Below are 23,614 nucleotides of genomic sequence, written 5' to 3'. Positions count from 1 at the left end.
AGTTAAACACCCACATGTTAAGACTGTAACTACTAAAATCTTGACTTACTAAAAACTATCTTAAAGGTTCCACAATTATGCTAAATGAAGTAGGACACTAATTACATGTTTTTAAAAATAATTTAAAACACTGACACAATTGATCCTCTTCACGTTTCAAGGTTTAAGACTTGTCTCATTACATGTGAAAATTCAGATGTCATTTTCTGGGGGGAAAAGGTGTATCTTGAAGGAAAACTCCATGAAGGCTTGTATACTCGAGCAACTTAAAAAAAATAGTGTAGGTAGGTAGGTAGGATGGAAGAAAAAACAGTAGGAAGGAAGGGAAGAGGAAATGATTTATATTTTACCACCAAATACTCAAAAGAAAACACTGCCTTGTCCTCTCTATCTACTAACCTCTAGCAGAAGCAGAAGTAGAAGAAGTAGAAAATAAGGGAGGGAGGGAAGGAGGAAGGACTAACAGAAAAGGTAATCTGGGAAATTAAAGAGCAACATAGTAAGTTGCTCTTTAATGAGAGCAACTCATTTTCTGAGTAATCAAATATTCATAGACCCTGAACCCCCGCCCCTTCCAAGCTGGAGTGTTCAGATGACCTTAAGACCTCACATTTGTAACTGGCATCTAAGGTTAGGGACACTGTGTGGGACTGAACCCTTTAACTGCGGAATCTGACATTAAACTCTGGCTAATGCCAGAATTTGGACTGAATTGTAGGACATTTATTTGGTGTTGGAGTGTTACAGAACTGGTGTTGGAAAAGACACCACATATTTGATGTCAGCAACAACAAAAAATTCTCTCAACAGGACTTAAAGAACAAGACAGCCACAGACTGTGGAACTCTGGTAGCCTCGAACAGGCTGCCTAGGGCCAGGCTGGGACACCATTTGATGCCAAAGTGGGCAGATCCAGAAAGAGAAGAGAGCGAAGAATCAAGATGGAGGAGGAGTGAGTGGAAGTCATACTGACCTCCTAGGATCAATATGGAATTACAACTAAATTGTGGAGAAATCACCTGGAACAAACAACTGAACAACAATGAGAGATGAGCCTTATTGGACAGACAGAAGAATCAGCTTTAGCGCAACCTAACTGGCACTTACGCTGGTCTCTGGCAAAAGCAGGGGCAGAGCAGGCTAGAGACACCTGAGGAAAGACTGGGGAAGGGGGCTTTGGGTAGAGAACGGAGAGAGTAGATGACAGGATCCCAATGCTGACTCATCCCTCATGCAGCAGTAGCCATCGTGCTTAGGCAGACCACTCCCCTGAGTGGCAACAATGTGTGAGGACACAACAAGCCCCGCCCCCAGGAGGAATTCAGCCCTGGCCCAGTACTGCTAAAGCCTGACTGCTGAGAATAGAGTGGCAGCCACAGACAGTAGATCCCTGGCTAAAGGGGGTGCACAGTGGTTTAGAGACACTTGAGGAGAGACTGGAGAGTGAGGTTTTGGAGAGAGAACCGAGAGTAGCCAGCAGGATCCTGGTGCTTACTCCTCTCCCACGTGGCAGCAGCCACCTGGCTAGGCAGACTAATCTCTTGAGCGGCACAAGCATGAGAGGACCCAATAACTCTGTCCCACCCTGTGGTATCTAAGCCTGAATGCTGAGTGCAGAGTGACTAAATAACAGCTGAAGGAGACAGCCACAGACAGTAGGTTCCAGGAAGTCCCAAACACACTGCCTAAGGTCAGACAGGGTCAACCGCTGACATCATCAGAGGCAGATCTAGAAAGATAAAACAGCACAGAAGTTCACACTACAAAGTCAGGAAATCAAAACACATCAATTTAAGAAGCAGAAACAAAAAAGAAGAGTCTCACAAATAATGGGAAGACAAAGAAACACCCCCCCCCCCCCCCCCCCGTTGAAGGGAAAGGAGGACTCTCCAGAAAGAGAACTAAATGAATAGAGGCAAGTAAACTATCAAATATTGAGTTCCAAACAACGTTTCTAAGGAAGCTCAATGAAACTCAGTGAGCTCAGAGAGAATTACAAAAAACTACAGGGAAACTACGAGGCACTTACTGCAAACTATATCAGCATGAAAAAGGACATAGGAACTATCAATAAGAAACAAGAGGAAATGCAGACTACAACTGAAGAACACAGTAGAAGGAATCAAAAGCAGGCTCGATGAAGCCAAGGATCGAATCAGCAAGCTGGAGGATAAGGTAGAAAAAAGCTCCCAGAAAGAGCAAGAAAATAAAAAATGACTCAAAGAGATTGAGGAGGCATTTAGGGAAATGCAGGACAACCTGAAACGTAGTAATATCCATATAATATGGGTACCAGAAGGAGAAGAAGAGAAGGAAGGGATAGAGAACCTGTTTGAAAAAGTAATGACGGAAAACTTCCCTAATTTGAAGACAGAAAAAACCACACAGGTCCAGGAAGCACAGAAGGTCCCATTCAAGAGGAACCCAATGAGGCCCACTGCAAGACACATCATCATTAAAATGGCAAATATCAAAGACAAACAGAGAATCTCAAAGGAAGCAAGAGAGAAAGAGGTAGTACATAACATATACAGGAGCCCCTGATAAGGCTAGCAGCTGACTTCTCAACAGAAACACTACAAGCCAGAAGAGAATGGCAAGAAATATTCTAAGCCATGAAAAGCAAAGGCCTGTAACCACGACTGCTCAACCTACCCAGCAAGGCTCTCAATTAAAATGGAAGGTGAAATAAGGAGTTTCCCAGACAAAAGAAGGCTAAAAGAATACACCTTTGCAAGATACGCTAAAGGGTCTGCTTTAAGAAGATGAAGAAAAGGAGTCTATGAATACCCAGCTCCTTTCACAGCTGCCAATACTTTATATCACCAATATTTTTTAATACGTATTAATCTGATTGTGACAATGTGTTATTTTAATTGTTCTATTATTATCTGTTGAAACTAAACCTGTTTCTGTATATTTCTTGCCTATTTCTATTATTTTTAAAAAGCTTTAAATGACTTCTTGGTATTCTTTATCCATTTTTATATTAAAGGTTTGTAGAATATTTTTCTCCTAAAAAAAAGACAAACCACAAACAAACTTTTAACCCTTTTTTTGATGTGTGGCAAATACTTTCCTATTCTTTTACTTGTCCTTTAATTTTTTTATCTGTATATTGCTATATAGTCTTAAATGTTTAATATAGTCATATTGTCAATATTTTACTTTATAGCTCCTGGTTTGAATATTTTACTTCTGGGTAAGAAAAATACTTTGTATTTTCTCCTAAGGCTCCTTTGATTTTACATATTGACTCACCTGAATATTTCCTATATAACGTGTGAAACAGGGCTCTATATTTGTTTTATTTCAAGGAATAGTGGTCCATGCACCTTATTTGTTGAATAAGCCTTATTTTTCCCATGGATTTGAAATATCAGTTTGATCTCATATATTACATTGTTAGACATACATGCATTTGTTTCTAGAATGCTTATTTTATTTCCCTGATCTACTTGATTATTTCCATGCTGGTGTCACGTTGTTTTAATTGCTGAGACTTTATAATAGATTTAAATTTTTTAATATTTTACTATGGATTCTGACACTTAGAAAAATAAATAAAATCAATCTACATTTTAAAAAAGAAAGAAAGAAGGACCTCCTACCTTTTGCAACAACATGGATGGAGCTGGAGGATATTATGTTAAGTGAAATAAGCCAGTCGGTGAAAGACGAATACCACATGATCTCACCTAAAAGTGGAATCTATTCAACAAAATAAACTAACGAACAAAATAAACCACAGGCATGGAAACATGGAGCAGACTATAAGTGACCAGAGGGGATAGGGAAGGAGGACAATGGTGGAAAGAAGGGGAAGGGACTAGACAAAGAACACATATGAATGACCCATGGACATGGACAGAGTAGGAACTGACTGTGGGATGGGTGGAGGAGAGCAAAGGGGGAAAAACCTGAGACAACTGTAATAGAATAAATATGATGTAAAAGAGAAAAAAACAGGACTTAGAAAAATCTAAACAAAAGTTAACCAAATGAACAGAAAAATGTGCACTCTGGGATTCTTTTGTGATTATACTCAGAATAAAACTGAGTATGATGTTCTGTGTTTAAAAAATGTGACATGGGCAAATGTTGGCATGGTTGGTTTTAATATTTTCCTTAGGCACTTGATGATGATGTGTCAGAGGAAGACATCACTTATATCTTCAAAGATTTCAGAATTAGCATCAACCAAGCATACAATTCTTACTTTAGTTTCCATCCATTTTCCTACACAAAGTTATTAAATAACATTTTCATTTTCTGGAAAAACAACTTTAAACATCTAGGGAACTTCATGCCTGGCAAATGCTCTCAATCCAAGATGGATTAAAATGAACACCCAGGTTTTCCCTATTAGTTACCTTGTAGTAATAAATCAATTTCCATAATACAGGGCAGAGCAAAAGTAGGGTTACAGGTGTATGGAAATACAATAATAAATAAATAATATGCAAGAATAAACTGTTTCACATGCTCACAAGTATAAACCTACTTTTGCTCCCCCACTGCCAGAGTTTTAAATTTTCTGGAAAAGAAAATACATCAAACAGATTTCCCAACAGCTTTAAAATTGTAAGTTTCTTCCATTTATTTCCTGAACCTCAGAAAAACTAAAAAAATCATATGTAACTACATATATCTTACATTTTACCCGAGTTCTACATTTCTTGATACATCTAGCTCTGCCTAGGGTACTCAAAGATTACTTCTTTGAGGGATGTAATTGAGTTCTACTGTCCTCGGATGAGCGTTTTTAATCTTAATTCTAATATGTAATCAAAGACAAGTTCTTATGGGTATAACAGAGACTGGAAAGCACCTTAAAAATGATCTCCTTTCACTTATTTTATAGATAAATAAAGAAGAGAAAGCAGTTTCTGGTGCAAAGGAGACCTTTGTGGTGGTTATTGAATAGTCTGGGAATAATATAACTAGGGAGAGGGAAGAAGAAAAGGATGACAGCAGAGTATTAGAGATGGTACCCCCCCCCCAAACTGATGACATGCTAATAAGTTAAAAAGTTGGGTTAAAAAAGAAAATATGTATCTGTATAAAGCTATTAGTTGATATTCATAGCCATTAAGTATATTGATGGTAGAGCTTCCCTAGTTTCTCAAGACACTAAGGTCACTGTGAAATTGGAAGCATCTCCAACATGACTGATAATAAATTATGGTTTCTTCAATTAAAAGAGTTCCTTATTTGTACCTACAACCTTATCCCACAATGATTAGATTCATTCTTTTCACAGAATTACAATGATCATTTAATTTTTTACAGAGGAGTAATTAAAGGGTCCAGTAACCTGCACAATATTAATATAATTGGTAATTAACAAAGCCAGGCAGCTTCTCTCTCTCTGAAACATTCTGTCCACCACAAATACTAATTGTGGTAATGTAACAGAACTATTCAACATAAAGCTGTGGAATTACTTTATAATTACAAAGCGCCTTTTACCTATATCGCTTCAATTATTCCTCATAATTCTATGAGGTTAAATAATATTTATCCAATTTGCCAGCCAGAACAGAATTAAATAATTTGACTTCATTATCTCTTAAGATTATTTTAGCTAAAAGAAAGAAAATCCAACCCAAAGTAGCATAAACAGTAACAATGTTTACCACATTAATAGGAAATTAAAAGGAAAAGCCAGTTACAGGATTGGTTACTCCAGCTCAACAATGTCTTTAAGAACCCACCTATGTCTTCGCTCTGCCATTGTCAGGTTATGTCCCCACCCAACCCCCAGGTCTCAAGAGAGTAAAACAGGCTTCTTACCCAGACTCAGCAATAACCAGAAAAAAGATGAAACCATCTCTTCATGTGTATCTCTACTCGGAACAAGGAAACTTTTCCCAGAAACCCCCAATCCAATTCCCATTAGTATATGTCTCATTAGGTCTCAATGGCCAGAACTGCATCACATACCTATATCCAAAGACACACAGCCATAACAGAATTCCATGGCTAATTTTTACATCAATCAGATCCCATTCCCCAAAATTAAAGATAGGGCCTGCTTCTCTGAAGCACAAAGCCATGTAGAAGAAGGAAAATGTGTGAATAAAATCAGGCTTTTATTAGGGAAGTAGGGGAGGAAACGAAGTCTCACACTGGCTCTCTCACCAATGGTTTTTTATTGCCATGTGCCCTTATGAATGAATAAGTTAATGTGTGTTTATGTATGCTTATATTTACATACACGTATAACGATAAAACTCATTGTGATCCAGTTTGGGGGATGGTACAGATAATAAGAGATACAGAAACCCAAATCTTCCTATAAGGCACCATATTGCTTCCATTAATGAATAAATCATAAACTAAATATGGTAAGAAAATTTAAAACTGTGTTATATGGAGAACGACTGATAAACTAAGGATGCTTAATATGGATAACAAATAATACTTACTGAATATTTCCCAGGTGATAGGCACTATTCTGAGAGTTTTACATGTATTACCTATTAGTAATTAGGTAAATTATAGTAACATGCTTCTTTTAAAAATGGACATATTAAGGCATAAAGAGGTTAAAGTAACAAACCCCAAGATCACAGAGCTAGTTAAGAGGCAGAGAGAAGATTCAAACCCTAGTAGTTTGACTTCAAAGTTTAAATTCTTAACTACTATGCTCTACATTTCTGGACAAATGGAAATTTGATTCAAAGTCAAAATCACAAACCTGAAAACTTGTCACATAAGAGAAGAGTGAGTCTTATTCTGTGTGGTCTCAAAGGACAAACTAGGGCCTCTAGGTTCAAGTTCGCTGAAGATACATTTCTGCTTCCGGTGAGGCAGAAACATCAGAGTTAACCAAAAATAGAACAGGTTAGCCTCCTGGAACAGAAGGTCCTAGCACTGAAGTCACTCAAGCAGAATCAAGATGACAATGAGTTCAGGAATCTATAAAGAAGTCACATTTTGGAGACATATTCCATCATACAAAAGAAACTAGTGTGTAATGTGTACATAAGGGATGGGGAGCTCATACAGGTTTTGACTGATGTATACGTTGCTGAAGAATTTTAGTTTTCTAATATTTAAAAATAGTAAGTTTTGGTAAAACTTAGATTTCTGGTTTTTCCTTTTTAAAATTTCTGGAAAATTAGGCAATCCATATTCCAGCATGGAAACAAATGGCTAGAGCTGAGTGATGAATGGAGTGGTAGATGAGCAAAGCTCCCTGACTGAGAGCAGGCACGGCTCTTTGGTGGCTAAAAGCCTCACCTAGCTGCCTTCCTCTTTAAGGTATCAACTGGACCCCTAACAAGGTATTTGTGGTGACAGCCTCTATTCTATAGTGTGTATAATGAGCAAGTCTGAAATAGGAGAAAAAAATACGAACACATGAAAGGTTAAAGGATAATGCTCAATGACATCGCTAACACAGTGTTTCTCAACCTCTTCTTCACTATCATCCCCTCCTAAGGAGCCTTTTGACTTTTTTTCCCTAACTGTCCCCATCCATAGTGAAATTTAATAATACAGATGTACTGTAGTATATCTGTTTATGGGCCATAAACTGTTGTAATATCTAAGTTGTTTTTCTCCCTAAGAGCCAATTTTTTGCCCCTTTGGGAAAGAAAATGCACTTTTTAACATTTGGCTTTTGGGTTGATTTCTCATTGCTTAAACCACTAGAACATACATACCCTAGGGCAAAAGACAGTATAGATTAACGTCCAGCAGCTTCCTTTAGTTCCTCTAAGGAATATTAGGAGAGAAAACAAAAGAGGAAAAAACCAAAGGGGTATAAAATTTAATGGACGTAAGGATTAATTATATTAGTGTCCTATGTAAAGATAAAAATAGTGGAGTACTGAATAGGTTTACACTGTTATGCTTGTTTCAGTTCCAATTTATATCTAGGATTCTCTAGAAGCTCTCAGAAGTTTTGGTCTCATGACTCTTTATTCTCTTAAAAATTACTAAAAATATCAAAGAGTTTCATCTATATGGATTACAACCATTGATATCAACCATATTAGAAATGATTGGAATTAAATTATATTCCAATCACATTAGAAATGAATGGAATTAAAATAACAATAAACCCATCACATGTTACTTTAAGGTATTTTTAATGAAAATAAACATTTCAAAAAAAATTAGAAGAGTGACACTGTTTTACATTTTTCTGATCTCTTCAATGTTGACTTAGTAGAAAACAGCAGGAGTCAGATCTACTTCTGCATTTAATCTGTTCCTATATCACACATCATATAACCTCTGGAACAGTCCACTGCACACAAGTTAAAGAAGGTAAATATCTTACAGATTTGACCTTTTGGACTCCCAAAACTCCTGGTGAATATGTAATACCCTTCAAAATTTCAAAGGTACTAAAATTTATTTTAAGGTTCTTGTGGAAAAATTAGACACATACATTTTGCACCCTGCTTTCTCCAAACTTCACTAAAACAGTAATTTAAAAAAAAAATGCCATAAACTAGACTAAGAAAATAGTAATGGAGAAAAAAAACAATTTTAAACACTGGAAAGTATATGATGATTGGCACTCCAAGTAGGCTTTTAAATAAAGACACTAACTCTGCAGAAATCACCAAAGGACTCCAAAACTGTGAGGACTGGGTGCCAGTGGAAATGAGATAAAGGTGGGGATAAGAATGAGGATTGGCCATGGCTAGTGTGGCTTAGTGGGTTGAGTGCCAGCCTGCACACCAAAGGGTTCCCGGTTCAATTCCCAGTCAGGGCACATGCCTGAGTGGCGGGACAGGTCCCCAGTTGGGGGCGTGCAAGAGACAAACCATTGATGTTTCTTTCCCTTTCTCCCTCCCTTCTCCTCTCTCTAAAAATAAACAAATTAAAAAAAAATAAAATCAGGATTGGCTGAAAGTCTATTTAAGCAGTTAAGCCTCCCTGATTCCCCCATCCCCCTTCACAGTGATAACCTTGGTGACCTAAGGTAGCCACTACTCCTCTCTATCCCCAGAAGTTTATTCTGAAGTTAGAAACAAAACAAAACTAAACTAGACTAAACTAAACAGGTGTCTATACATAACTGAGGGAAGGTATCTTACTTTTAACAAGGCATTAAATCAGCTTTACATACTGACTGTATAGAGCAGGGGTCCCCAACCTCCAGGCCTGTCAGGAATTGGTCGCACGGCAAGAAGTGAACTTGAATGTAATGTGCTAGAATCATCCTGAATCGCTCCCGCCCCCAGGTGGAAAAATTGTCTTCCATGAAACCTGTCCCTGGTGCCAAAAAAGCTAGGTACCGTAGGTATAGAGATAGCTTTCTTCTCAAGTCCTTTTCCCCAAATCATGGCCAGAACCTCCAGAGGCCCAAGCTGGGTCCTTCTCTGGGAACTCAAAAGACTCAAAAGATTCTGACACAAGGCTTTCCCCAGAAAAAAATCCAGCTAAGTCCCCCTTTTGTGAAGACTATAATACATGGGCTTGCACCCCTTAATCAGTTTTCAGTAAGTATACCTTACTGAAATGTGGAAAGCTACGGACTGCTAGACATCTGAGGAAAGCATCTTACAGGTGAGAGATCAAAACTAACAAGGGGAGGACAGGGGAGGGCAGAGCAGACCTGGACACCTCAAGTTAGAAAGTAGGATGATAAACTGAAGAAGTTCCCCCCAAAAATAAAGTACAAGGGATAGGAGAGAAAAAAATAAGAAAATTTAGAGTATAGTGCTAGAGGTCCCATAATTAGCAGGAATTCCAGTAAGTCTGAACAGTGGAATGGTGGGGAGACATCAAAGAACTAATTCAAGTTATTTCCTAGAACCTAAGGAGATAAATTTTAAGATTAAAAGACCCAGTGAGTGTCCAGCACGATTACTGAAAGCAGACCCTATATATCAAAGCACTTTTTCATAAAATTTCAGAGCTCCAATACAATGATGATCAAAGTAAGGTTGTAAGAAGTGGAGAAGAGCCAACTTCTCAACAGCAACACTGGAGGTCAAAGGAACATGAAGCAATGCACTGAAAGCTGAGGAGCAATTATTTCCATCCAACTACCATGTAGGTACTGAAACATGAAAGTTCTCAAAAATTTGTCCTTTTAGGTACGTTTTTTTAAAGGATGCTACTGAAGGGGAAATTTCACCAAAATGAGGGGATAAGCCAGGAAAGGAATGAAAAAGGGAATCTAACATGAGAGGGGTGATAAAAGATTCCCCCTGAAAAAAGCTGTGTACTGAGCTTGAAGAGTAACTACAGCCTATCAGCTGGCTCTAGGAGAAATTTCTTTAAGGTGAACTTGAAAGACTACTTAATGTACCTGAAAAAACTGAGAGGAAATTTATACAACTGAGTTTGGACTGAATTAGTGATGTATTTAAAAACTCAGCTAGGAAGATCATTTAAGTCTACAGAAACCTGCACTCAACAATTAAAGAGAATGCACATTCTTTACAAAAACATATAAAACACTTAAAAATTGACCACAAACTAGACCAAATAGACATCAGACATTTCACATTCTTTAAACATAATGTAATAAAGTTAGAAACTATTAATAAAAAACACCCCTATAAAGAAAACTACAAACTGAAAAAACTTTTAAAGTACTTCCAAATCATGGGTGGAAGAAATCGTAATAGGAATCATAGAATACTTAGATTTGAACTACAGTGAAAACACAACAAAACTGGTAAGATTTGATTTACAGCAAACTTAAGGAGGGAAATTTGTAGATGCAAATGTTATACTCTAAATTCTCCTAGGCTTAAACATACATATACACAGGAATTTGTTCCAACACAGTATGAGCAAAACATGAAATTTCACTTGCTTATGTATGATTTTTTCAATGAGAAATATTAGGTAAAAGCAGAAAACTGTATCCAGCTGAACTGAACTGTGTACAAATATGCAAAATATACACAACTCAAACATGTATCAGTTACCTCAGTTCACCAGGTGTGTTGTGCCACACCCATCCATATGTACTGTTACAACTTTCTGTCCACTTCAAAGAACTCTCCACCACCTCACAATAACTCACAAGCTGCATTCCTTCTGACAACCACTTCCGCTGGCAAACTTCGTATCTCTTTCAAGGTAAGATACATTTACTTTAGCATTAACACATTCCTTAACAACTAAATAGGTTAAAATGGGACTACTGTTTTTCACAAGGTTCTATGTGTATTGATATATATGACCGATGAAGTTTCTAAGTATTGCGCCTCTAACCCCATCTTTTCCATAAGCCCTGTGATTTTTTATTGCGCAATTCTGCACAGCAGGATGACTGCTACAAATACATATGTTGTGATAAAGCAAAACTGGCTGCATTAGGGGAAAAAAGTCAGAGAATTTTAAGACTAATAAAATTGTATATATATTGTAATTAGATAATATTGTGCCTATATTAAATTTCCTGAGTGTGATGATTATGTCTTTGGCCTTAGGAAATAAATGCAAAGGGGCAATGCCATGACCTGCTAACTCTAAAAGGACTGAGAAAAAAATACAGAAAAGACTTAAAGCAAGAAACAAGGCAAATATAGCAAAAAGTTAACAACTGGTGATTATTGTGAAAGGTAATGGGTATTCACTGTACTAGTCTAGTAACTCTTCTTTAATAAAAAGTTTAGAAAAGCAAAATATAGGCGATATAGGTAAGTCTGGTAGATTAAAATCTTCATTCCTCCGTATATCCAAGACTTTTCACACAACCACGGAGTACTTCTCATAATGGTAGAGAGTATTTTCTTACTCCATGTGACTTGTTTTGACAAAAAGAGTAGGGCAGAAGTGATGGTAGGCCAGTTATGTAAGGATCTTGATCCCTCTTATCAAAAAGAGAAGATATATCCAGAGTAGCCTGCTGTCCCAGGAGAGTGAGAAGTAGATGTCATCCCAGTTGCTTCAGTTGAGGCCAACCTGCATCAGTTAACACCCAGCCAACCTCAAACCTGTGCCTGACTCCAGTCAAGACCAACAGATACCTAGCCAAATGTCCCCTGACCCTGAGGTAAGTGAGCAATACATACTTACTTTACATGTCATGAGGGTTTTTGTGGTTATTTTGTAGAATTCTGTAAGAACTGAGTTAAGCAGTCAACTCGAGTTAGAGTAGGGAACAGAATGAACTTAAAGTACAAAACTTTTAAAGTAGTGAATTTGAAAAATTTTTAAAAACAGGAAAGAAACATACAATGGTGAAGATCAACAAAACCAAACATAAGTCATTAAAAAGGCTTAAAAAAGCCTTTGACTAAATTATCTAAGAATGAAAGAGAAGGCACAAATAAAAAGAATTAGAAATGAAAAAGGGACCACTATAGAAACTATATGGACTTTCTTCAAGTTACAAGATATTATGCTAAATAACCTAGTTCTTTATTTGAAATAGCATTGTCTTTTTTTTTTTTTACTACTCACTTGCTTTTTCACAAATGTTTATAATCTGAATGTAATGGTTACTGTTTTAGAAAAAAATTACTAAAACTATCTCAAGAAGAAATAGAAAAAAAAACTTTTACCTGCTAAAGAAACCGAATCCAATTTTTAAAAAATCACCTGATAGTTTTTTACAGAAAAAGCCAGGAAACAGTCCTGTAGGAAACAGATCATCACTTTATTGCAAAACCTTTGGGAGAAAAAAAAAAAGGAAAAAAAAAGGAGGGAGGAAAAGTTTCCCCAATTCATATTTGAGGCGACTATAAACTTGAGCACTGGGTATATGTGGCATCAGAAAGAAAAACCACAGGCCAATATCACTTATAAATAGTGATTTTAAAATTCTAAGTACTACCAAACCAAATCCTGCAATAAAATTTTAAAATGTTAAAAAAATATTCTGAGCCCTGGCTAGGACGGCTCAGTGGACTGGGCACTGGCCTGCGAACTGAAAGGTCGCCAGTTCTATTCCTGGTCAGAGCACATGCTTGGGTTGTGGGCTAGGTCCCCAGTGGGGGGGCGTGTGAGAGGCAGCCACGCACTGGTGTTTCTCTCCCTCTCTTTCTCTCCCTCCCTTCCCCTCTCTAAAAGAAAAACCTTTAATAATAATAAAAAAAAAATTCTGAGATAACATGAAGTTATAGAAAAGTTGAAAATACAGAAGTACAGAGAAAATTTTTTCCTGAACCACTTGGGAGTTAGTTGTCAACCTTATGCCCCACTGCCTTCAAATATTTTAGTATGTATTTCCTACAAACAAGCACCTCCTACATAACCAGATTATGACCAAGAGAATCAGAAAGTACATATTGATATAGCACTACTATTTAATCCTCAGCACCATTCAAGTGCACCAATTATCCCAATAATGTCTTTTATAGAAAAGGATACAATTCAAAACCATGCACTGTATTTACTTGTCATGTCTCTTCAGTCTCTTAAATTCTAAATTAAAGACTCTTTAGGACCCTGGCATTATCAAAGATTATATAGGCCAGTTATTTTGTAGAATGTCTCTCAGTTTGGGTTTAGTATTGTCTCATGATTGTATTAGTGTTATGTATTTTGACAGGAATACCATAGAAGTGATGGTGATTTCTTCTATTGTATCCCATCAAGTGGTGCATTTCAATTTGTCCCATTATGAAGGATGCTCATTTTGGTCACTTGATTAAAATTAAGGTCTGCTCTCCTCACTCTGCCTGAGTGCTAACTCAGCATGCTGGCTGGCTGTCTCTCTAGGTAGTCCACCCTTCTCCCTCTGCTTAGGCTCTGACATCCTGTTCCAGGCTGCCCCTCTGCAAAAAGCCACCCTCACCTTGCTCTGCCTCAGAAGCCCCATACCAGCCTACTCCCGGACATCCTCCATGGTGCCCTAACATCTCATTGGGCTCTAAAGCTCACCCCCCACAGCCACCTCCCAATAGAGCCCTGATTACCCTAACTGGGCTCTGACTCCTGCCCCCTAGAGCTGCTGTTCTGTGGGGATACCCTCTTTGTCCAATCTGGGCTCTGACACTCACTCTGGGCCAATGCAGCACCCCAGCTCCCACCCTCAGATACCTACTTTGCTCTACCCTACATAATGGATTAAGGACTGAATTATTCAGGAAGGAAAGAGGAAGGGCTGTGGTGTGTTTTTAAAATGTATTTTGGCCCCAATAGGATTTATTCTACCAATATGAGAATAATTTAAAATTAGAAAAATCTGTTTACTAATTTACCACTGTAACAGACTTAGGGTTTGAAACTATGTAATTACCCAAAAAAGGACATAATAAAATGCAACCCATTCAAGATAGGGGGAAAAAAAGCTTTTGTAACAATAAACGGAAGAAAAACTCCTTAACTTGACAGGATACTCAGCAAAAACCCAAAGCAAACCACACTTAGGGGTGAAATGCTAAAAGCATTTCCCTGTAAAGTGAGAAACAAAATAAAAATGGCTGCTATCATTGCTTTTATTTGACACTGTAGGGCTAATCAGCACAATTAGAAAAAGAAATGAAGTAATAAAGGCTGGAAAGGAAAAAATTAAAATGCCATTGCAGACAATGCATACAGAAGCTGTCCAACAGGATTCAGTATAGTTGCAGAAAAAAAAACAATTCTATTCACAAACAAGTAGAAAACATAGTTGTTTAACAGATATTACTCACAATAACTAAATACATGAAGTGCCTAACAATAAATTGAACAAAATATTTTTAACATCTTTTCAGGAAAAATTAGGAAAATTCATTTGAAGACATAAAAGGTCTGCGTAGATGGAAATACTACATGCACGGATGTTGGAAGACAAAATTTGGACTACACAATCCAAATTTAATCTCTAAAGTCAAAGCAATGCCAATGAAATTCCCCATAGGACTTTCCATATAACTTAATTCTGTAAAAATATATATTTACTTATACATACATATATACATATAAAACCACTTTGAAATAGAGCTGGAGCTCTTTTCCAGGTGTAACCATGGAGGGTGCGGCAGAAGAGAAGGAGGTTCCTGCTGTGTGAGAAGCCCTTAAGAAAAAGCAAAGGAATTCCACAGAGCTGAAGATCAAGAGCCCGAGAAAGAAGTTTGTATAAAAGATGCTCTGGAAGGCAAGAGGGAAGCTTTATCTATGAAAAACCTAAGCACTACCACAAGGAATACAGGCAGATGTATAGAACTGAGATTCGAAAGGTTAGGATGGCAAGAAAAGCAGGCAACTTCTGTGTACCCATGGAACCCCAATTGGCATTTGGCATTAGGATTGCACAGTGGCGTGAGCCCAAAGGTCCAAAAGGTGCTGCAGCCTCTTCACCTCCGCCAGATCTTCAGTGGCACCTTCATTAAACTCAACGAGGCTTCAATTAACAAGCTGAGGGCCGTGGAACCATATATTGCATGAGGGTACCCAAATCTGAAGTCAGTAAATGAACTGATCTACAAGCGTGGTTATAGCAAAATCAACAAAAAACAAATTGCCCTGACAGGTAATGCACTGACTGCTCGATCTCTTGGTAAATATGGCATCATGTGCAATGGAGGATCTGCTTCATGAGATCTAAACTTGCAGAAAACACTTCAAAAAAGCAAACAACTTCCTGGAGCTCTTCAAATTATCTTCTCCAAGAGGTGGAATGAAGAAAAAGACCACCCATTTTGTCGAAGGTAGAGATGCTGGTAACAGGGAAGACTGGATCAACAGCTTTACTTGAAGGATGAACTAAGGTATCTACCATGGTACCTACTAAGGTATCTACTATTTTTGTAATCTGGTCAGTTAGTAAACAGTAACTGCTTTTCAAGTGAAAAAAGAAAAAAAAAATTTTTTTTAAATAAAATAGAGCTGGAGCTGCCATCCCAGAGGAACTGCCTTCCATGCCTCACGCCTCAAAGCTTTGGAATGTTAATGCAGGGCAAAATAACTCTGGACTGGGCCTGAAGCGGCACTGTGTCCCAAAGAACTGTTTGCAAGGATAACAAGAAAGCAGATATTATACTACCAGACTGGAAATTAAAAACAGTGTTTAAAACTGGCATCACTGCCCTGGCCAGGTGGTTGAGCATCATCCTGTACACCAGAGTTTCAGGTTCAATCCCTGGTCAGGGTACACAAGGAGAGTGCAGGTCTGATCCCCAGTCAGGGCACATGCAAGAGGCAACTGATCAATATTTCTTTCTCTCTCTCCCCACCCCACCCCCACCCCATCTCTCTTTCACTCTCTCTCTAAAAATCTTATAAGCATGTCCTTGGGTGAGGATTTAAAAAAAAAAGGCATCACTGTTAGTTTATTGCACCAGTAGAAATGCCTTCCTCCTACTGATGTCATTGTTCCCCTATGCTTCCTTAGAAATACCACTTGCCTTTGTCTCCTCATCAGAACACTATTTGAGTTTCTGCCTGAATCAAGTCAGTGCTTTCCAGATAGCTGTTCTTTTTGATCTCAAATAAATGCTTGTTGCCTCTCACTTTGTATTTTTATTTTATATTAAAAATTGTAAAATACATACTGATATCAAACCAGTTTTGAAGAGCCAGGTGGGAATATCTGCACTAATCATATACCAACACTTATCCTAAAAAAATAAAAATTAAGAGAAGGTAATAGTATAGGTATAGGTGATAGACGAGAACTAGAGAGACCTCTAAAATCGAACAAGATATATGTGACAGCTTGATATACAAGGGAGGACCCCTCCTCCCCGCCCAAAACAGAATTATCTTCTGGAGGTAGGTCCCTTGTAGTACAGGCTAACCCCACTAGGTGAGTGTTCTAGGAACCCATCTGTATCAGTGCACCAGCTAGTGGTGTTGAGAGAAGCTGCCTTTGGCTTTGATAATCTTTTTTGAAGACTCAACAAGTTTGTTACCCACTTTATGATGGGTGAGTTACAAGCACACCTGCCCACACTGTGTTGAGTGTTCAGCAGTTTTTGACCAAAAATGGCATGACCCTCTGCCCCACCCTCCCTATTCAACCAATCTCACCCTTAGCAACTTTTGTTGTTTCCCCCAGATGAAAAAAAGTCCTCAAAGGGAAACGTTTAGCCAAAGTGGAAGAGGTGAAACAAAAGACTAAAAAGCATCAAAATCAACTGAGTTCAAATACTGCTTTGAGCAGTGGGAAAAAGCATCTCCACAGGTGTATTGCATCAAATGGAGAGGCCTTCGAAGGTGACTGAAGTTTAAACATGTTAAAAATAACTGCACAATTTTTTATAAATAAATTCTGCTTTTTGGGGGGTCCCCCCTCATATAACACATGCTATCAGAAATGCCTGAGCAAAGTACAGACTATTCCATAAATAATGCTGAAACAACCAGCTATATTTTACTTCCACATTGTTCTGGTCCAGAGACTTACTTCCCTACACCTTAATGTACACTGTCCTTAGCAAATGGCCCACTGCTGTGGTTATTTCTGTAGGACCTAAACATTTTCAAAGAAAATCAATTATGAATTTGATAAAATTGACACTCCCATACATGCATTCTAGGGTGTGAAATAATCATTCAGAATGTGAACTTCTGACAGCTTAAAAACCTACCGTATTTTGTCATGTACAATGTGCTCCCATGTTTTCAGCCCAAACTTTCAAGAAAAAAAATTTCGTTAAAAATTTTTAATTCATTTATATTTAGATACTCGTTTTTTGTATTATAAAGGAATTTTAGCATTTATTTTTGAACATATGGTACAAGGCATTTTTTTGTAACAAATAATTACAAAACACAAGAACAGATACAAAGCATTTCAGGTACTACCCATGTACAACATGTCTCCCTATTTTTCTCTCAAAAATTTGGGCAAAAAATGTGCATTATATACAGCAAAATACGGTAAATAATCTCCAATATGGATGCTATAAACACCCATTTTCACTCTGGCTGGTGTGGCTCAGTTGGTTGGGAGTCATCCCGCCAACTGAAATGTCGTAGGTTTAAGTCCCTGTCAGGGCACATGCCTGGGTTGTGGGTTCGGTTCCCAGTTGGGGTGCATGTAAGAGGCAACCACTTGATGTTTCTCTCTCATATCAATGTCTCTTTTCCTTTCTTCCTCCTTCCCTTCCTCTCTCTCTGAAATCAAAGAAAAAAAATTAAAACACCCATTTTGCAGAGTTTCTCAAGCTCCAAGGCCTACTTTCTTTGTAGCATTTTGGTGGCATGAACATCATGACCCCAAAGTTTCCTATTCCCAACTCTAACATGGTGTGGTTCATTAATTTCTCTAATTCTTGTAGAGTATATCCTTTGCTACAAGCAAAGCAGGGTTTTCAAAAGCAACCAAAATTTGTCTCTTGCATTGAGTGTCTCAAACTTGGACTAATATGAACAAGTTTGACACTAACCTGTCCATAATTCCCACAGGTGACTCTCATTTCCTAAGAAATATGATGCAATGGAAGTAGATATCAAAAAAAAAAAAAAAAAAAAAAAGGCCCTGTGCTTAATTTAGGGAATGTTTCTGGATTCCATCCATTATTTTAATTCTCACAAGGCTAAACTGTTTCTCTATGTAGAACACTCTAAAACTGACATTTCTGACTTCAGTTCAGTCTCCATAATATTTCTAACTTTGTACTTACATTCCAAAAATGATGACAGCATGTCTAGTTGATGTGTACCATTATATCATGACTCCAACAGTCAAGCAGTCACAGTGTAGGTAAATACATGGCTCAACAGTGTGATGATTTCATTCCTTCCATCATACACTATATGGCAGATCTGAAATCCTAGAGCGGAAACCCTCTACCCAGAATGTAATCCTAATATCTCCAGGGACCTATGAGCCCAGTGAGTATGTGTACATTAATCATATTCAAAGAAGCAGAAGTCAAACTGCCATAAATAATAATAGCATGAGTTTCAATCTCAACTTATTAGGGCCCAGCCAGAAAGAGTACCGTAGTGTACTGGCTGTGTCCATCATGAGCCAATTGCCACATATGTAACACCTCTACTGCTATGGATTGAGTATGTTTAAATATTTACCCCCAGGGTTGATGACATTAGAGGAGACAGGGCCTTTGGGTGGTGATTAGGTGTTAAGGGTAGAGTCCTCTTGAATGGGATGACTGTCCTTATACAAGATGCCCAAGAAAGATGCATTTGCCTCTTCCACAAAATAAGGCACAGTGAGAAGGCACTATGAACCAGGAAGTAGGTTCTCACCAGATGCTGAATCTGCTGCTGCCTTGATCTTAGACTCTCCAACCTCCAGAACCATGTGGGGAATGACTTTCTGCTATTAATAGGCCAAACAGCTTATGATGTTTTTGTTATAGCAGGCCAAACCAACTAATATGTACACCTACTTCAGAACATGAAATACAATGGCAGAAAGCCCAGCTTAAAAGGTGTTCAATTCCCTTCATTTCTATAATCTATAACTACTATCCTGGGTGGTAATAAATTACTTCCCTTTTCTAGGAAAAATGTAAATCAATATTGGCTGAACTGAGGGATTGCGATCCATCCTCAACATAACAAATGGTACTGGGACAACTGGATATCCACATACATAAAAATGAAATGACATACTTAACATCAAACAAAAAATTTAACTCACAACAGACCATACTTAAATGAAGAGCTAAACCTATAAAACTTCTAGAAGAAAACATTCAGAGGAAATTTAGTGATGCTGAGTTAGGGAAAGAGTTCTTAATATAACATGGTAAGTATGATCTATACAAAGAAACAGTTCACAAACTGGATGTCATCAAAATTTAAAAATTTTGCACATCAAAAAACTCCACTAACAAATCGAAAAGACACAAATTCAGTAAAGCTGCATGATGCAAAATCAACATACAAAAACCAGTTGCATTTCTGTACATGAACAACAAACTATATGAAATTAAGAAAACAATCAAATGTATAATAGGAAAAAAATACCAAATTAAAAAATGGGCAATAGAACTGGATAGACATTTTTCCAAAGACGATATACGACTGGCCAACAGGTTTATGAGAAGGTGCTCAACATCACTAATCATCAGAGAAATATAAATTAAAAAAAAATACAATGAGATACCACCTCACACCTGTTAGGATGGCTATTATCAAAAAGACAAGAGGTGAGTGTTCGTGTGAAGAAAAGGAACCCCATGTACACTGTTGCTGGGAATGTCCACTGATACAGCCATTATGGAAAACAGTCTGGAGGTTTCTCAAAAAATTAAAAATGGAACCACTGTATGATCCAGCAATCCCACTTCGGAATATATATTACAAGGAAACAAAATCAGTATCTTGAAGAGATACCTGTACTCCCACATTCCTTGCAGCATTATTCACAATAGCCAAGATATGGGAACAACATAACTGTCCACTGATAAATGAATAAGGAAAATATGGTGTATATACAAAATAGAGTATTAATCAGTAATCAAAGAATCAAATCCTATTTGCTACAGTACGGGTGAACCTGGAGGATATTACACTAAGTGAAATAAGACAAACACAGAAAGACAAATAAAAAAACTATGATCTCACTCATATATGTAATCTTAAAAAGAAAAAAGTCAAACTCACAGAAACAGAGTAGAATGGTGGTTGCCAGGACTGGCGGTTGGGGGAAATGAGGAGATGTTCGCCAGAAAGAACGAACTTTCAGTTTTAAGAGTAACAGGTTCTGGGGAGTCTAACGTACAGCATGTTGTTACTAGACAAAATATTGTACTATAGATTTCAAATTTACTGGAAGAATAAATCTTTAGTGTCCTGAGACACATACACAATACATGCAACAAAATGAGAATCATGTGAGGTGGTGGATGTAATTAGCTTCATTCTAATTTTATAACGTCTGTGAAATAATCATCTTGTATACCTTAAATATACAGTTTTATTTATCAAATTTATTTCAATAAAGCTGGATAAACAGCATTTCTGATTTAAAAAAAGAAAATGAAAAGACAAGGCATAGTTTGGGAGAAAACATTTGCAAATGATGTGTATGGTAAAGGACTTGTATCCAAAATACACAAAGAGCTATTAACACTCTATAACAAAAAGACAAATAATCCTCTCTCAAAATTAGCGAATGTTTTAAGTAGACAGTTCTCCAAATGGCTAAAAAGCACATGAAGAAATGTTCAATGACATTAGTCAAATGCAAATTAAACCACATGAAACCAATACACACCCACTAGAAAGGCTATAATTTAAAAATACCAAGTTTTGGTGAATATACAGAAAAACTAGAACCCTCATGAATTGGTAGAAGGAATGTATAATGGTACATACAGCCACTTTGGAAAAATAATCTGGCAGTTTCTTAAAAAGTTAAACATAAATTCACTATCAAAAACAGCAATCAACTCTGAGCAATGCACCCAAAACAAATATAAACATGTTGACAAAAAGAGAGGAAGATGAATGTTCATAGAACACTAACTGGGAACAAATCAAATGGTATGTGTGGATAAATAAAAGGTAATATATCCATATGGCTAAATATTATTCAACAATAAAATAATAATAAAGAATGAAATACTTCACAGATTTTATCCGACTCAGTGAGAACATTCGTATGTTTTGCTGTGTGTTTATGGGATGCAACCTGAAGTCACTATGAAAGTATTCTGCTGTAACATATAGTGAACGTACCATATTACTTAAAGCTATTAACTTCTGAATTCTTAAATCACACCTGCCTCGATGGTTTCAGATAAGGACTGTGGAATTTACAGAGAATAACTTTACTAAGCCCATGGAACACATTTAAGTATTTTATGTTTTACAGTAACCTTTATAAACCAAAATCCATTTCCCAACTACAAATATATTGTTGTTCCAATATTTAAAAAATGGCTGAACATGAAGCACACAGTTAATATGTAGTCATGACCTGGATGATTTAAATTTTATGATTTAAAGTTTAAGCAAATAAGTGTTGTTTCAGACATAGATCCCTGGATGTCTGAATTTCCTACTGATTTAACTCATGAAATTTCTAGAAACAATTTGAAACTATATGAAAAACTCCAGAAAAAGAGCTCAACAAAATGAAGATAAGCAATTTGTCAGATGCAAAGTTCAAAACACTGGTTATAAGAAAAACATCAATATACTATATTAAAAATTATTTAAAATATTAGCATTCAGAATCATTTTTTTATTCATTGATTTTGAGAAGGGAGAGAGAAACAATGATTTGCTGTTCCACTTATTTATGCATTCATTCATTGATTCTTGTATGTACCTGACCTAGGATAGAACCCACAACCTCGGTGTACTGGGACCACACTCTAACCAAATGAGCTATCTGGCCAGGGCCAGATTATTCCACCCAGCCCCCTCTCCCCGCCCCAGAAACATTAACTACAACTCAGAGGTAGTTGATATAAAGGATTTAAAAATACTCCTAAAATAGAAATTACCTGAAAACCACTTCAACTATAGAACCCTCATAACCCGGAATCAGAATTGTAAAACAAAAGCTTCCCAATTTCTCCATCACAAAGCATATGTCTATGAAAAAGAAATATCAAAGCTCGCCAGTTGTCATGGATATTAAAAAAATAAAGATTAAAAGCAGCAAGGAGACATCATTTCAACACTCAAAATATTAAAAAGTATATAAAACTTTTAAAACAACCAGTATTGTAGAATGTTTACCAGTAGTCTTTTAGAGGTTAATGTGGCAATACAAACATTTTATCATGGACATGCCACTGAACCAAAACTTCTGGATCCACAAAAACAATCCTAACCAAATACTGCCACATACATGCAAAGATAATGAGAAAGCTTAACTACAAGAGGAGGGTATACTCAGATCACACAAAGGGGGCATCTTGAGTACCCAGCTTGGGTGATAGGAGAGGCTGTGCCACTGGACCCTATAGGACACCTACTACATTAGGCCACACTACCAAGACATGGAGTCAAAGCAGCTCTACCTAATACATAGAAACAAACACAGGGAAGATGCCGAAGCATGGCCCTAATGAAAGAACTGATCAAAACTCCAGAAAAAGAGCTCAACAAAATGAAGATAAGCAATTTGTCAGATGCAAAGTTCAAAACACTGGTTATAAGGATGCTCAAGGAACTTAATGAGAACCTGAGCAGTACAAAAAAGACAGTCAGAAACAAGGAATACACTAATTGAAACAGAGAACAATTTACAGGGAAATAACAGTATAATGGATGAAGCCAAGAAATCAAATCAGTGACCTGGAACATAAGGAACCAAAAACCAACCACACAAAACAAGAAAAAAGAATTAAGAAAAAAAATTAGGATAGTATACACAACCTCTGGGACAACATCAAGAGGTCCAACATTCACATTACAGGGGTGCCAGAAGAAAAGAGCAAGAAATTGGAAATCTATCTAAAAAAACAGTGAAAGAAAACTTCCCTAATTTGGTGAAGGAAATAGACATGCAAGTCCAGGAAGCACAGAGTCCCAATTATGATGGATACAAAGAGGCCCACTCCAAGACACATCATTATTAAAAGGACAAAAGTTAGAGACCCTTAAAAGCAGCAAGAGAAAAAAGAAATTAGTTACCAGATGGTTGGCAGATGAGAGGGGGAGGGGTAAAGAGGTGAGGGAAGTAAGAGATACAAATAGGTAGGAGAAGAGCCATGGTTACAGAATAGCCATGGGGATGTAAAGTACAGTATAGGAAATGGAGCAGCCAGAGAGCTTATACGCATGACCCATGGACATGAACAATGTTGGAGGGATTGCC

The 23,614-nt window shown here is 37.2% G+C and overlaps 1 protein-coding gene and 1 pseudogene across 1 annotated transcript in view; one reads left to right on the top strand and one right to left on the bottom strand.

Annotated features, from left to right (window-relative positions):
• Positions 1–23,614, bottom strand: part of ZNF292 (zinc finger protein 292) — an 88,901-nt gene that overhangs the window by 39,352 nt on the left and 25,935 nt on the right. The gene's annotated exons all lie outside the window — the stretch shown is intronic.
• Positions 14,888–15,616, top strand: LOC129067582 (60S ribosomal protein L7-like; annotated as a pseudogene).

This window comes from Pteronotus mesoamericanus, unplaced genomic scaffold, assembly GCF_021234165.1.
Source record: "Pteronotus mesoamericanus isolate MK-2021 breed Mesoamerican mustached bat unplaced genomic scaffold, CSHL_Meso_final contig_20, whole genome shotgun sequence".
Classification (NCBI taxonomy): domain Eukaryota; kingdom Metazoa; phylum Chordata; class Mammalia; order Chiroptera; family Mormoopidae; genus Pteronotus; species Pteronotus mesoamericanus.
The sequence above is the reverse complement of the archived record's forward strand: the minus strand, read 5'-3'. Positions and strand labels throughout refer to the sequence as shown.